Source organism: Tupaia chinensis, unplaced genomic scaffold (assembly GCF_000334495.1).
Source record: "Tupaia chinensis unplaced genomic scaffold, TupChi_1.0 Scaffold145304_1, whole genome shotgun sequence".
NCBI classification, from domain to species: Eukaryota; Metazoa; Chordata; class Mammalia; order Scandentia; family Tupaiidae; genus Tupaia; species Tupaia belangeri.
This window is the reverse complement of record NW_006205165.1, coordinates 920,569-934,628: the sequence shown is the minus strand read 5'-3', so window position 1 is coordinate 934,628 and position 14,060 is coordinate 920,569. Positions and strand designations below refer to the sequence as shown.

General features: G+C 36.7%; 1 pseudogene; it reads right to left on the bottom strand.

Annotated features, from left to right (window-relative positions):
* Positions 1-10,011: 10,011 nt before the first annotated feature.
* LOC102496116 (nucleolin-like) lies at positions 10,012-12,408 on the bottom strand (annotated as a pseudogene).
* Positions 12,409-14,060: the final 1,652 nt, after the last annotated feature.

The window sequence follows — 14,060 nt, the reverse complement described above, 5'->3', positions numbered from 1 at the left end:
TCTTTCTGCAGGTGGAAATCCAGTTTTTCCAGCACCATTTGCTGAAGAGGTTTTCCTTTTCCCACCGGATTGACTGGTACCCCTTGTCAAAAATCAGTTGACTGTATGTTTGGGAATTTATTTCTGGGGACTCTATTCTGTTCCATTTGTCCACATGTCTGTTTCTGTGCCAGTACCATGCTGTTTTGATTACCACAGCTTTGTAGTATACTTTTGGGTCAGGGAGTGAGATGCCACCCACTCCACTCTTCTTGTGCAGAATTGCTTTGGCAATATGGGGTCTTTTATGATTCCAGACGAATTTTGTGATTGTCTTTCCTAGATCTGTGAAGAATGTGTCTGGTACTTTGATTGCCACTGCATTAAATATGTAGATTAATTTGGGTAGAATTGCCATTTTTATTATATTAATTCTTCCAATCCAGGAACATGGGATGTCCTTCCACTTTTTTGTGTCATTTTTTATTTCTTTTTTTAGCTTCTCATAGTTTTTCTTGTAGAGGTCTTTAACTTTTTTGGTTAGATTTATTCCTAAGTGTCTTACACTTTTTGTGGCTATGGTAAATGGAATAACTTTTTCAGTTCTAGCTCAGTCTGCCTGTTGTTTGTATATAGAAATGCTATAGATTTCTGTATATTAATTTTGTATCCTGCAACTTTACTGTATTCATGCATTACTTCCAGAAATATTTTCATGGAAACCATTGGGTCTTCTAGGCATACAATCATGTCATCTGTGACTTTTCATGTCTGTATGTCTTTATTCATAAAGTATGTTTCTTATAGGCAGAAAATTAAGGGTTTCTGGGTATTTTTTTTCCATCCAGACAATCTGTGTCTTTTGATTGGAGAATTTAATCCATTAACATTCAATGTTACTATCAATATTAGTGGATTTGTCTCTGCCATTTTGTTAGCCACTTTCTTGGGTTTTTTTGTTCTCGTATTTCTGTCTGTCTCAGTTCTCGTAACATAGTAGTCCCTTCAGTACTTCTTGAAGAATTGGTCTAGTATTGGTTAATTCTTTCTGATTTTATTTGTTCTTCCCATTTGAAGTATAATATTGCTGAGTATAGTATTCTTGGATGGAATTGTTTTCTTTTAGTATTTTGAATATGTCTTCTCATACTTTTCTTGCCTGCGTTGTTTTGTTTGAGAGGTCTGATGTTAGCCTAATAGGGTAATCTTTGTAAGTGACTTGATATTTTACTTTTGCCATTCTTAGAATCTTGTCTTTGCATGTGATTTTTACTATTCTGGCCATGATGTGCTATGGAGAGGATAGTCTTATGTTGATTCTGTTTTGAGTCCTTTGTATTTCTTAAGTCTGGATATCTGAATGCCTCTTTAGGTTTGGAAATTTTTCTGCAAGTATTTCATAGAATAAATCTTCTAGGCCCTTGTCTGATTCTTTACCTTATGGAATACCTATTATTTGAATATTTGGAAATTTGTTAGTGTCTAGTATTTCCTACATGTTGTCCTAATTTCTTTAAATTATTTTTCATTATTTTTGGTGGTTTTATCTAAGTCAAAGACTTTTTCTTCCAGCTCAGAGATTCTGTGTTCTGGGTGGTTCAGTCTGCTATTAATACTTTTGAGGGAGGTCTTGATTTTCTGTATTACTGTCTTCATCTCTACAAATTCTAATTGGTTCTTTTTATGGTGTCTATCTCCTCCTTGAAACCTTGGAAAGATTCCCTCATCTCTGTCACCACAAATATTCTGAACTCTATTTCTGACATTCTTACAAATTATTTACTGCTGTCTATGGTTGAACTGTTACTCTGTTCCACTGAGGAAGAGATGTTTCCTTGTTTTCCCATACTTCTTGTGCCTCTGCTGGTTTCTAGTCATCTAATAGACTATATACTTCTTTCTACTTTTCTGGTTCAATTCTGTAGTGTCAGTGGGGAAGAAGAGCTGTACTTCTCAGATATGTTCTTGGTAGAGAGCCTTGTCTTTCATTCAATTAAGTGTACATGTATTCAGCTTTAGATGTCAATTCCTTTCCCAGTCTCTTGGGACTAGGCACACCTGGGGCTGAACTGGAGAGTTTCAACCGGGGGAGGGAGTAGGAGTCACAGTGTACTATGCGTTCAGAGAATCTTTCTGCAGGTGGAAATCCAGTTTTTCCAGCACCATTTGCTGAAGAGGTTTTCCTTTTCCCACCGGATTGACTGGTACCCCTTGTCAAAAATCAGTTGACTGTATGTTTGGGAATTTATTTCTGGGGACTCTATTCTGTTCCATTTGTCCACATGTCTGTTTCTGTGCCAGTACCATGCTGTTTTGATTACCACAGCTTTGTAGTATACTTTTGGGTCAGGGAGTGAGATGCCACCCACTCCACTCTTCTTGTGCAGAATTGCTTTGGCAATATGGGGTCTTTTATGATTCCAGACGAATTTTGTGATTGTCTTTCCTAGATCTGTGAAGAATGTGTCTGGTACTTTGATTGCCACTGCATTAAATATGTAGATTAATTTGGGTAGAATTGCCATTTTTATTATATTAATTCTTCCAATCCAGGAACATGGGATGTCCTTCCACTTTTTTGTGTCATTTTTTATTTCTTTTTTTAGCTTCTCATAGTTTTTCTTGTAGAGGTCTTTAACTTTTTTGGTTAGATTTATTCCTAAGTGTCTTACACTTTTTGTGGCTATGGTAAATGGAATAACTTTTTCAGTTCTAGCTCAGTCTGCCTGTTGTTTGTATATAGAAATGCTATAGATTTCTGTATATTAATTTTGTATCCTGCAACTTTACTGTATTCATGCATTACTTCCAGAAATATTTTCATGGAAACCATTGGGTCTTCTAGGCATACAATCATGTCATCTGTGACTTTTCATGTCTGTATGTCTTTATTCATAAAGTATGTTTCTTATAGGCAGAAAATTAAGGGTTTCTGGGTATTTTTTTTCCATCCAGACAATCTGTGTCTTTTGATTGGAGAATTTAATCCATTAACATTCAATGTTACTATCAATATTAGTGGATTTGTCTCTGCCATTTTGTTAGCCACTTTCTTGGGTTTTTTTGTTCTCGTATTTCTGTCTGTCTCAGTTCTCGTAACATAGTAGTCCCTTCAGTACTTCTTGAAGAATTGGTCTAGTATTGGTTAATTCTTTCTGATTTTATTTGTTCTTCCCATTTGAAGTATAATATTGCTGAGTATAGTATTCTTGGATGGAATTGTTTTCTTTTAGTATTTTGAATATGTCTTCTCATACTTTTCTTGCCTGCGTTGTTTTGTTTGAGAGGTCTGATGTTAGCCTAATAGGGTATTCTTTGTAAGGGACTTGATATTTTCCTTTTGCCATTCTTAGAATCTTGTCTTTGCATGTGATTTTTACTATTCTGGCCATGATGTGCTATGGAGAGGATAGTCTTATGTTGATTCTGTTTTGAGTCCTTTGTATTTCTTAAGTCTGGATATCTGAATGCCTCTTTAGGTTTGGAAATTTTTCTGCAAGTATTTCATAGAATAAATCTTCTAGGCCCTTGTCTGATTCTTTACCTTATGGAATACCTATTATTTGAATATTTGGAAATTTGTTAGTGTCTAGTATTTCCTACATGTTGTCCTAATTTCTTTAAATTATTTTTCATTATTTTTGGTGGTTTTATCTAAGTCAAAGACTTTTTCTTCCAGCTCAGAGATTCTGTGTTCTGGGTGGTTCAGTCTGCTATTAATACTTTTGAGGGAGGTCTTGATTTTCTGTATTACTGTCTTCATCTCTACAAATTCTAATTGGTTCTTTTTATGGTGTCTATCTCCTCCTTGAAACCTTGGAAAGATTCCCTCATCTCTGTCACCACAAATATTCTGAACTCTATTTCTGACATTCTTACAAATTATTTACTGCTGTCTATGGTTGAACTGTTACTCTGTTCCACTGAGGAAGAGATGTTTCCTTGTTTTCCCATACTTCTTGTGCCTCTGCTGGTTTCTAGTCATCTAATAGACTATATACTTCTTTCTACTTTTCTGGTTCAATTCTGTAGTGTCAGTGGGGAAGAAGAGCTGTACTTCTCAGATATGTTCTTGGTAGAGAGCCTTGTCTTTCATTCAATTAAGTGTACATGTATTCAGCTTTAGATGTCAATTCCTTTCCCAGTCTCTTGGGACTAGGCACACCTGGGGCTGAACTGGAGAGTTTCAACCGGGGGAGGGAGTAGGAGTCACAGTGTACTATGCGTTCAGAGAATTATGAAGTCTCCAGATATTCTTTGGTAGGCAGAAGGCAGCTAAAGATCTGAGATGGTATTCCTGCCTCAGTTTGTCTCACTGATTGCTGCTGCTCCTTGCTGCAGCACAGTCTCCAATGGTACTGGCAGTATAGGGATGTAGGAGGAGCTGATCCAGGATGTACCTGGGGCAGATGGAAGACAGTAAGAGGCCTGAGGCAGTCTCCTGCTTCAGTTGGTCTCACTGACTGCTGCTCCTCTCTGGAGGTAATGAATTGCCTATCAGTAGTTCTTTCAAGAGAAAAGAAAAGAAAAGAAAAGAAAAGAAAAGAAAAGAAAAGAAGAAGAGAAGAAGAAGAGAAGAAGAAGAGAAGAAGAAGAAGCAATGGTGTTCCATAAAAAAATGTAGCTAGTTCAGCTTACAATTTTAATAATGGACATATTTTTCCTCAAGTCAATCATTATGGTACAGTTTATACCAGAAGCACTTCATATTGTTGTCAGAAAAATCAACACATTTTTGCATAGAAAAAATATGTCATGATTTTTCCAATAACCCAATAGGTACACCCTATTTTGTCATACAGAATATTAAATCTAGACTCAAAATTTAATAAAATTGGCCCAGCCTGCAGTAGTGCACTCTGGTAGAAAATACTGTTCAGGAGGCTGAGTCCATATGAGAGGCGCCCAGTTTTGATTCCTAGCCCACTCTAAAAGCCTGGCATGGTGCACACACTCTAATCCCAGCTATTCAGGAGACTGAGGCAGAGGATTTCAAGTTCATGGCCACCTTGGGGAACACAACAAGACACTATCTAAAAGGTCAGGTATTATGGCATACTTCTCTAGTCCAAGCTACTCAGAAGATTGAGGCAGGACTTTGACATAGCAAGGCGCTGTCTGAAAATACATATATATTTAATAAAGTTAATAATTTTTAGTGCTTCATCAAGGATGGAACACTAGAAAGTAAAATTGTTTTTTTTTAACAGTGAGTGCATATCAGTAAAGAATATAATAACTGCCAACATACTTTTTTGCCACTGCTTTAATTCATACCATGGTACCAATGTTTTACCCAGCATTGCTTTTACACCTCTGTGTAAATATAACAGAGTCACTCCAGTATAAACCAGGAGATTCAAACAAGTTACTCAGCACTTCAAATATTTTAGTGCCACTTTTGTTCATTGCCAGCCATTCACATTAAAGAAAGTCTCCTTCAAAGATTAGTTAATGTTGATACCACATGAATACAAGCAAAACAGCCAGCCCAGCCACATTTATGCATTTGTCTGTTTGTGAGAATACAATTCTGAAAATGAAATGTTAACTAAGTCTCCATGTTTACAGCTAAATGTTTAAATAAACAAGTTACCATGCCATTGAGAAAAGCCAGTGCTATGAATTATTTTACTCACTTTTTATATAGTAGGCAGTGAGCAGTGTCAGTTACCCAAGGCTTTATTAATCTCTGGGCTAACATGGGCACTTCTCCAGCCTATGCAATACAGTTGCTTATCCTGAAGATTCTTCAGTGACTTTTTTATTTCTAGTTTGAAAAGCTTTTGGTTGATAATGAGCTCATAATGTCTACACTTAAAATATTCAGCTCCTCTTCCCTTAACTATGAATGAATTATCTAAAAATTATGCTACAACTTAAATAATGAATTATTTTAAAACTATTAGAAAATATTCTATTGCATAAGACACCGTAAGGTGAATTAATGACATATTTTAAGATAACTTTAATCATATTTTCATTTCTTATTTACAATTTCACCTCATTCCTTTGAAATAAATATCTTCCTTCCATGAGTCAGATCCCTCACTGATACTTCAGTTTCATCTTTTTCAGCTTCTATACACATACATGCTACAGCTCTGGTTTGAAAAAGCAAGACTTCTAATCTCTTTTTGTTAAGCCAATAATCCATATTCTTGTTGTAGTTCTATCTAGGTGGAAGTAAACATCTAGGATTTCAAAATAATAAAATTGAAATTGTATTAAGCAATAACAAAATCACAGAGATTATAGCAGGTATAACTAAAGACAGTTTTTCTATGTCTCTCTTATTTAATGCCATCAAAGAATCTCAACATTAGCCATGATAGGAGTTCAATGGAGAAATGAAAATCTTGAAAATATGGAAGAGAAGACCCAAAGCTTACCCAGGCAAGTGGTCTTATAATAGGGGCATCTGCTGCATGGACCCCAGCAGAGGGTACAGGGAGGCTAGGTGGTTACTCACATCTGCCAAAAGATCCAATTATCTGGCAAGAATGCATCAGCTATGAGCATCTCTGGATCACAGCCCCTTATCCCCCCAAACTAATCTATGCTACCTTTTGGGTTGACTAGACTGTTACTCAATTTACTCCCTGCCACCAGGCTAACAGCCTGCATTGCTCCTCCCTGGCATTTGATGGCACTCTTTTGCACTCAGTACATAGGCAGCCATCACTGGAACTGCTACTTCCAACATGACCCTAAATTGTCTTTTAAATTAAAAAATGAATATGGGCTGGCCCTGTGTCTTAGTGGTTAGGGGAATCAAATCCCAGATGACAAACTGCAGTTTTAAATTCTTACATTGGCAGCTCAAGGAAGAGACCAGGCACCTGTGCATGTATGTCCAAATCCCAACAGAATGAAGAAATGGAGAAGGTATCATGGCATGACCATACCCCATTAGGGGTGTTTTCTACCTCTCCACCTCTCTCTGTGTCAAGTGCACGTGCTCTTTGGCAAGTTAAAGAGAAATCCCAGCATTTTTTTTTTTCAAGCAGCCAGGGCCGGGACTTGAACCATGGGATGTGAGATCTGGCTCCCTTTTCTACTGTGCTACAAGGCTGGTCCTATACTTTTTTTCTAACAAATTGTTAATATGCATCAGTTTGATCTTTTCAAGGTTTGTTTTTAAGTTTAGTTAGAACCAGTCTTTAGTAGCTTTTACTCTATGGCTAATTTAACCAACTTTGAGTGCACTACCCTGAAGTCTACTGATAGGTACCTTCATTTATTCTTTGGCCTTTACTGAGCTCTAGGAATTGTTCATCTTACAATTTCTCATTATTTCCCTGTAAGTTTTTCTGAACTGTCCTTGTGAAGTTTTGCCCTATATATGTTCAGGTTGCTATTCATCAAGAGACTCAAGTGGACTTCTGTGCATATTTCTAGTACTCTTTAGGTTTAGCTCCATCACTGCAATTCCTAATTACCTTGGCCTTTTTGACCTCTAGTCTCTATCTCCTTTACTCAGTGAGATTGCCAGGTTCTGTTTCTCCCTTCCAGTGCCATAGTCCAAGGATTACCTTAAGGCAGAAAGTCTGGCTGATGCTACATAGGGCTCACTTCATTTGTATTCTTTTTTTCCCAGAGATCACTATCTTGTATTGCTTATTGTCTTATATCTGGAAAATAGATGTTTCCTATTTTTATCATTTTTCTAGTTGTTTCTGCAAGGAAAGTAGTTTTCTTCTTTATGGCCAAAGTAGAAGTTCTTTACTTACCTACCTTAATTTTATTTGCTGCCTTCATTTTTTTAAGGATATTGTTGGTTACTATAATTAAAAATGTATTATAGCTTTACAGTTTTTTTTCTTTTGAGCGCCATTGCTTCTAATGGAAATCAATCTTGTTCTTATGATTGTTTCCCTGTATATAATGTGTCTTTTTCCATCTGGCTGCCTTTACAAATTTATATTTGGTTTTCTAAACTTTGACCATGATATGCCTCAGTGTATTTTTGTTTGTATTGATCCTACTTGGAATATTCTGAGTTCTTGGATATTTGAGTTGCTGGTTTTTTAAATATAATTTATAAAATTACCAGCCAGTATTCATTTATTTATTTATTTTTGCCTTATTTCACTCTTCTGTCTTTCTGGGACTCCAGTTATACAAGTTAGATTGATTGATATTGTCATACATGTCACTGAGCTTAATTTTTTTTCAATCTTTTTTCTCCCTATACTTCAGTTTGCTTGATTTCTATTGATCTACTTTCAAGTGTGCTGATTCTTTCTTCTTTAGTATCTACCTTAATCCTGTCCACTGGATTTTTTATCCTATGCCATTCAAAAATTATTTTTAGCCTCTTTTATTTGAAATGATTATGAGGCAAGCCCTGTAGTCTAATGATTAAGGGAGCAGGATCCCACATGGCCAACTGCAATTTGAATCCTGGCTCCAGGCAGCTTGAAAATCATGCCAGGCACATGTGCATACATATGCAAAATCCTGACAGGATGAAGAAATTAAAGAGAAGGGATTGTCATATGACCACACCCCATTGGAGGGGTGCTTTTTCCCATTCTCTCCCCCCACCCCCCCACCTTTCTGTCTCTCTTTGGGAAGTGCCTGCACCCTCCAGAAATTAAAAACAAAATTTTAATGAAATTATTGTGGATCCACAAATAGTTATAAAAATAGTACAGAGGTCTCATGTACTCTTCCTCAGTTCCCCTTTATGATGGCATCTTATATAACTATACTATAATCAAAACCAAGAAATTGACATTGGTACAGCAGACCTTATTTAGATTTTACCAATTTTGCGTGCATTCATTATTGTATATGTGATGGGATAGGTGTGTGTACATTTAGTCTTATGAGACTGTATCATGTGTATGTAGGTTGATGTAACTACTACCATGCTCAGGATACAGAATTGTGCCATTACCACAAAGATCTCCTTTGTGCTACCTTTTATGCCATTACCACAAAGATCTCCTTTGTGTTACCTTTTACAGCTACTGTTATCTTCTTCTCTTCCCCAACCCTATATCTCATTCTTAAAAATCACTAATCTATTCATTTCTATGATTTTTTCATTTAGATAATGTGATATAAATGAAATAATAAAATATATAACCTTTTGAAATTGACTTTTTTCATTCAGCATTATTACCCTGAGACCCATCCAAGTTGTTGCATGCATCAATAGTTCATTCCTTTTTATTGGTGAATAGTATTCCATGGTATAGATGTACCACAGTTTGTTTAACCCTATATCCATTGGAGGACATTTGGGTTGTTTCCAATTTGGAAATACGATTTAAATATGATACTAAAATTAAATATTCATATACAGTTTAATATATTCAATGTATGTGATATATTTAATATATTAGTAATGTATTAAAAGTAAATATATACTGGTTTTTTTTTCAGTTTAAAATTTTTTAAATTTGTCCTAAAGTCACTGAAGCAAAAATCATGATAAAACATTCTGCTTTCCTTTTCCCCAGTGCAAAAAATCTAAAAAACTATTTGTAGTAATTAAATGGCTTTATAAATGGGATGAAAATATTAGAGGGACCAGCAGTTAGTGTAATGGCTATGTCGCTGGACTCCCATGTTTGAGTCCTGGACCCAGTGTCTTAGACTCACGCCGGGCATGTGTGCATGTGTGCCCAAGATCCCAAAAGGAGAATGGAGAAGAAGAAATTGTGGTATGGTCATCTCCCCTGGGGGGTGATTTCTTGCTTTCTGTCTCTCTGTCTCTCTCTGTCTTTCTGTGAGCACACATGCCCTATAGCAAAAACCTCTTCCCCAAAAAAAGAAAATATAAATTCAAAACTCACAGATAAGGGTTAGCTCTATCGCTCACCTCTTTAAAAAGTTTATATGAATATCCAGTCAAAACCAACAACAGTATCTCCCTTCAAACATTATTTCTGTGGCTTTCCAAGAACTACACACCATCTTAAAATATCCCCCAAAGGCTCTATCAGTGATCAGGTAACAGTGTAAAAACCATAGAGTCCTTTCTTTCAAATAGAAGAGAAGTAGACAGAGGGACAGAAAAACTATTCAGACTTCATCTCCTTTCCTTGTGGCTTATGGTCTCCTCCTCCTCCTCCTCCTCCTCCGCCTCCTCAGAAACCACAACCCCTCAGAAGCCTCCTTGGCCTCTGCCACCAAATCCACCTCTGTCTCTTCTGCCTCCACCTCGCCCTCCAAAGCCTCCTCTCCCTTCACCACAACCCCCAAAGCCACCTTCACCCTTAGGCTTGACCCAGTCCAAGGTAACTTTGTTTCCATCAATTTCACCATCTTCCATGGCCTCCTTGGCAGCTTTGGCATCTTCCTCGCTGTTGAAGTCTACAAAAACCATACGTTTGGGAAGATCCTATATCCTGGTCAGTGACAATCCTTTCACTAATAGAGCCATCAAAAGACTCCTTTAATGTTTCTTCAGTGGTATCTTCAGACAGACCTTTGACAAACAGAATTATGGAAGATAAGCTTCTTGCATTAGGTGGTCCCCTGGGTCCTTGCAACTCCAGTCTGATTACTCTGCCTTCAATTTCCCCTTTATTATAGGAATTTAAAGCTTCTTTAGCATATTAAAATGAAGCAAATTCTATAAATGTATACCCTTTAGATTTGCCATTGTGACTCTGGGGCACTTTGATAAAAATTGTCTTCTCAAATACTTCCTGAAGAGCTTTTTTTTGGTTGTATTATAGGAAAGGTTGATCAAAACGAGAGTTTTTGATTCACCACTCCAAATACTATTCTTTCCATCTCTATAATCTTGATGTTGACTTTTCTCTCCAGTGCAGTATAGGGAAATGGACCGCCCATCAGTCTTTGTTCCCTCCTTTTCTTCCAAGCTTTTCTCTGCATTAGCGTCTGTCTTAAATTTAACACAAGAAATCCCTTTACTTTTTCCATTTTTGCTTATTATTCAGATCTCCACAGCATCTTCAAATACTTCTTTTAATTCATCCTGAGTGACTTTGTAGGGGAGATTTTTGGCCAAAAGTGTTCTTGCATCTCAATCTTTCTTATCATCTTTTCCTTCTCTAGTTTAATTTCATTGCCAAAGATTCTTTTTTAAAAAAAGAATTATTTATTTAACTTTATTTATTCTTTTTTTTTTAATTTTTACCAGAGGAAGAGAGAGAGAGAAAGTGAGAAAGCAAGCCTCCAGGTCCAGGACTCAAACTGTGATCAGCCATGTGGGAGTGTCCAGTGCCTTAATCACCATGCCACCCACTGGTCCCAGCCAAATACTCTTAAGCCAGTTTGTTTCAAAGCTTTTTTCAGATCTTCAGCAGATTCAAAGTCAATATAGTCAGACTTTCTAGATATACCAATTATGACATCCACAACATCATTTTTAGCAAAAACATTCACTAATACCAGTTTTTAATTCACGGATAGATTTGTTATTGTTTAGGTTTCCAACAAATAGATGGAACGCTGTAGTTGGTTCTGTGGCTTCCACCTTCTGTTTTCTGGCTTTAGGAGCTTCTTTCTGTTTGGTCATTTCCTTCTTGTTTTCCAGGTGCTTCTTGAACAGACTCTTCTTCCTCAGCTTCATTCTCATCATTATTCCTCATCATTCTCATCCTCATCACCCTCTTATTCGTCTTCATCCTCAGTCACACTCTTGGCTTTCACAGAAACAGCTTTTGTAGGAGGAATTTTCCTTCCTTTGGCTGGTGTAATCTCTATAGCTTCTTCAGACTCATATTCATCCTCATCTTCCTCCTAATCATTATCATCCTCCTCATCATCATCATCCTCATCCTCTGAGGCAGAGGCAGTATCTGCTGCTTTGATCATTGCTGGCTCAAATTCATCCTCATCTTCATCCTTATCATCTTCCTCACTGTTATCTTCTTCCTCATCATCATTGTCTTCCTTCTTGGCATTCTTGCCATTCTTTACTGTAATTGGCTGGGGTAGCTCTCTTTCTTACCAGGGGTTGCTGCCAATGCTTTGCCTGGTGTGACTTCCTTCTTGCCAGGTGTGTGACTGCTTTGGCTGGTGTAACTGTCTTCTTGGACAGTATGGCAGCTGCCTTTTTGCCTGGGGTGACAGCTGCTTTCTTGGAAGATGTGGCAACTGCACCTTTTTTTGTTGGGGAAACCACCACTTTCTTTATTGAAGCTATGACAACCTTCTTGCCTTTTTTCTGTGGGATGATAACCTCTTCTCCACTGCTATCATCTTCATCTTCTGACATTTCCTCATCCTCACTGTCTTCTACCTCCTTTGGAGGAGGGGCCATTTTCGGGGGGACACCTTGATTTTGATCAGCCTTAGCAAGCTTCACCATGATGGCAGTTTATGACGGTGGAGTATGGCAGGCAGGTGGCACAGATAAGCCTTGAGAAACTGAAGCAACTTTGATGACAGCCATGGGCACTGAAGATCTTTTTTTTTTTTTTCTGTTTCATAATGTTCTTTTTTTTTTTTAAGAACTAGTATTATTTATTATTTATACATTCAGTCATTATACATCATTTAGTTTGTAAAGAGATTTTACCCAACATGATATATGCCACACAGCAGACGAGTTGAGACTACTATACACCACATCACCAACATGCAACAATCTATATCTGTATAACACAAATGTCTTATTTCTCCATATTTTCCCAAACTTCCCTTCCTGCACTCTTCGCCTCTCCCACTGAAGATTTTAGAGTGAGTACGCTTGGCTGCCAGCTAGAGCTTGAGACTGAGATGAAAGCTCAAGTACAGTTTTATATCTTCAAGAAGAACACTCAGGAATGCAATTCTTCATATGATAAGAATAGGTTTAACATTTTTTTAAGAAACATCCATTCTTGTTTTTCTTTTAATTATTGTTTGCATACTTTATCTTTTCCATTGTTTTTTTTTCTTTTGCTTTCTTTATATCATTATATTTGAAGTGAGTTTCTTACAAGTAAAATATAGTTTAATCATTTTTTTTATCCACTCAGCTAATTCTTTTGATTGGTGTGTTTAGACCCTTTACTTTTAAGGTAGTTATTGATATGTTAGGGCTTAAGTCTGCTATTTTATTGCTTGTTTTTGGTTTCCTCTGTTTCTTTTTTCTTTAATTTTATTTATTCATTCATTTTATTTTAATTTGATTAGAGAGAGACAGAGAGAGAGGGAAAGTGAGAAAGCAAGCCGCCAGGCCCAGGACTTGAACCGTGGTCTGCCATGTGGGAGTGCCCAGCACCTTAACCACCATGCCACTGCTGGCCCCTGTTTCCTCTGTTTCTTCCTCCTGCATTCATGTGCATTACTTGAACATTTTTAAAGAGGTTCATTTTTACATTCATACTATTTTAGAGTATACCCATTTGTGTAGAATTTTTAGCAGTCATCTTAGGTATCAGATCATACATATGTAACTTATCACAGTCTGCTGGTATCAATATTTTACCACTTTTGAGTGAAGAAACTTTACCTACTTGTATGTTTTTTTTTTACCTTCCTCCTTCTATATCCTAAATATTTCCACTACACATATTGAGGAACACATCATATAGTGTTAAAATTTTTATTTCAGCCATCAAACATAATTTTGAAAACTTAAAGGAATAAAGGAACTCTGTTATATTTACCAATATTTTTATTTGTTTTCCTTTTTTTCTTCCCTTGATGCACTAGATTTATCATTTTCTTTTTGTTCAGAGAACTTACTTTGTCCATTATTTTAGAGTAGATTTGCTGACAAGTTCTCTGTTTTTCTTCATCTGAAAAGTCTTGATTTCCCTTTCACTCCTAATGGATCTTTTCACTGGGTAAAGAAATCTGAATTGGCAGTTCTTTTCTTTTGACAATCAAAAAACTTTTCCTTATCTTTCTGGCCTCTATAGTTCCTTTTTTAAAAATTTTTTATTTATTTATTTTTAAAAAATTTTTATATACGTTCAATCACATTGTTTAGCTTACAAAGTGAACATTTCAATATGTGAACATTTCTCCCCAGTTCAGTTGATCAAAATATCTTCAACTGATAACACCACACCTCCCCATCGCATCAATGCTCTGCCTCCGTATTCCTCCTCCAAATGTCCTTCCTTAGGCCCCACTCCTCCACACACACCACATCTGGCATT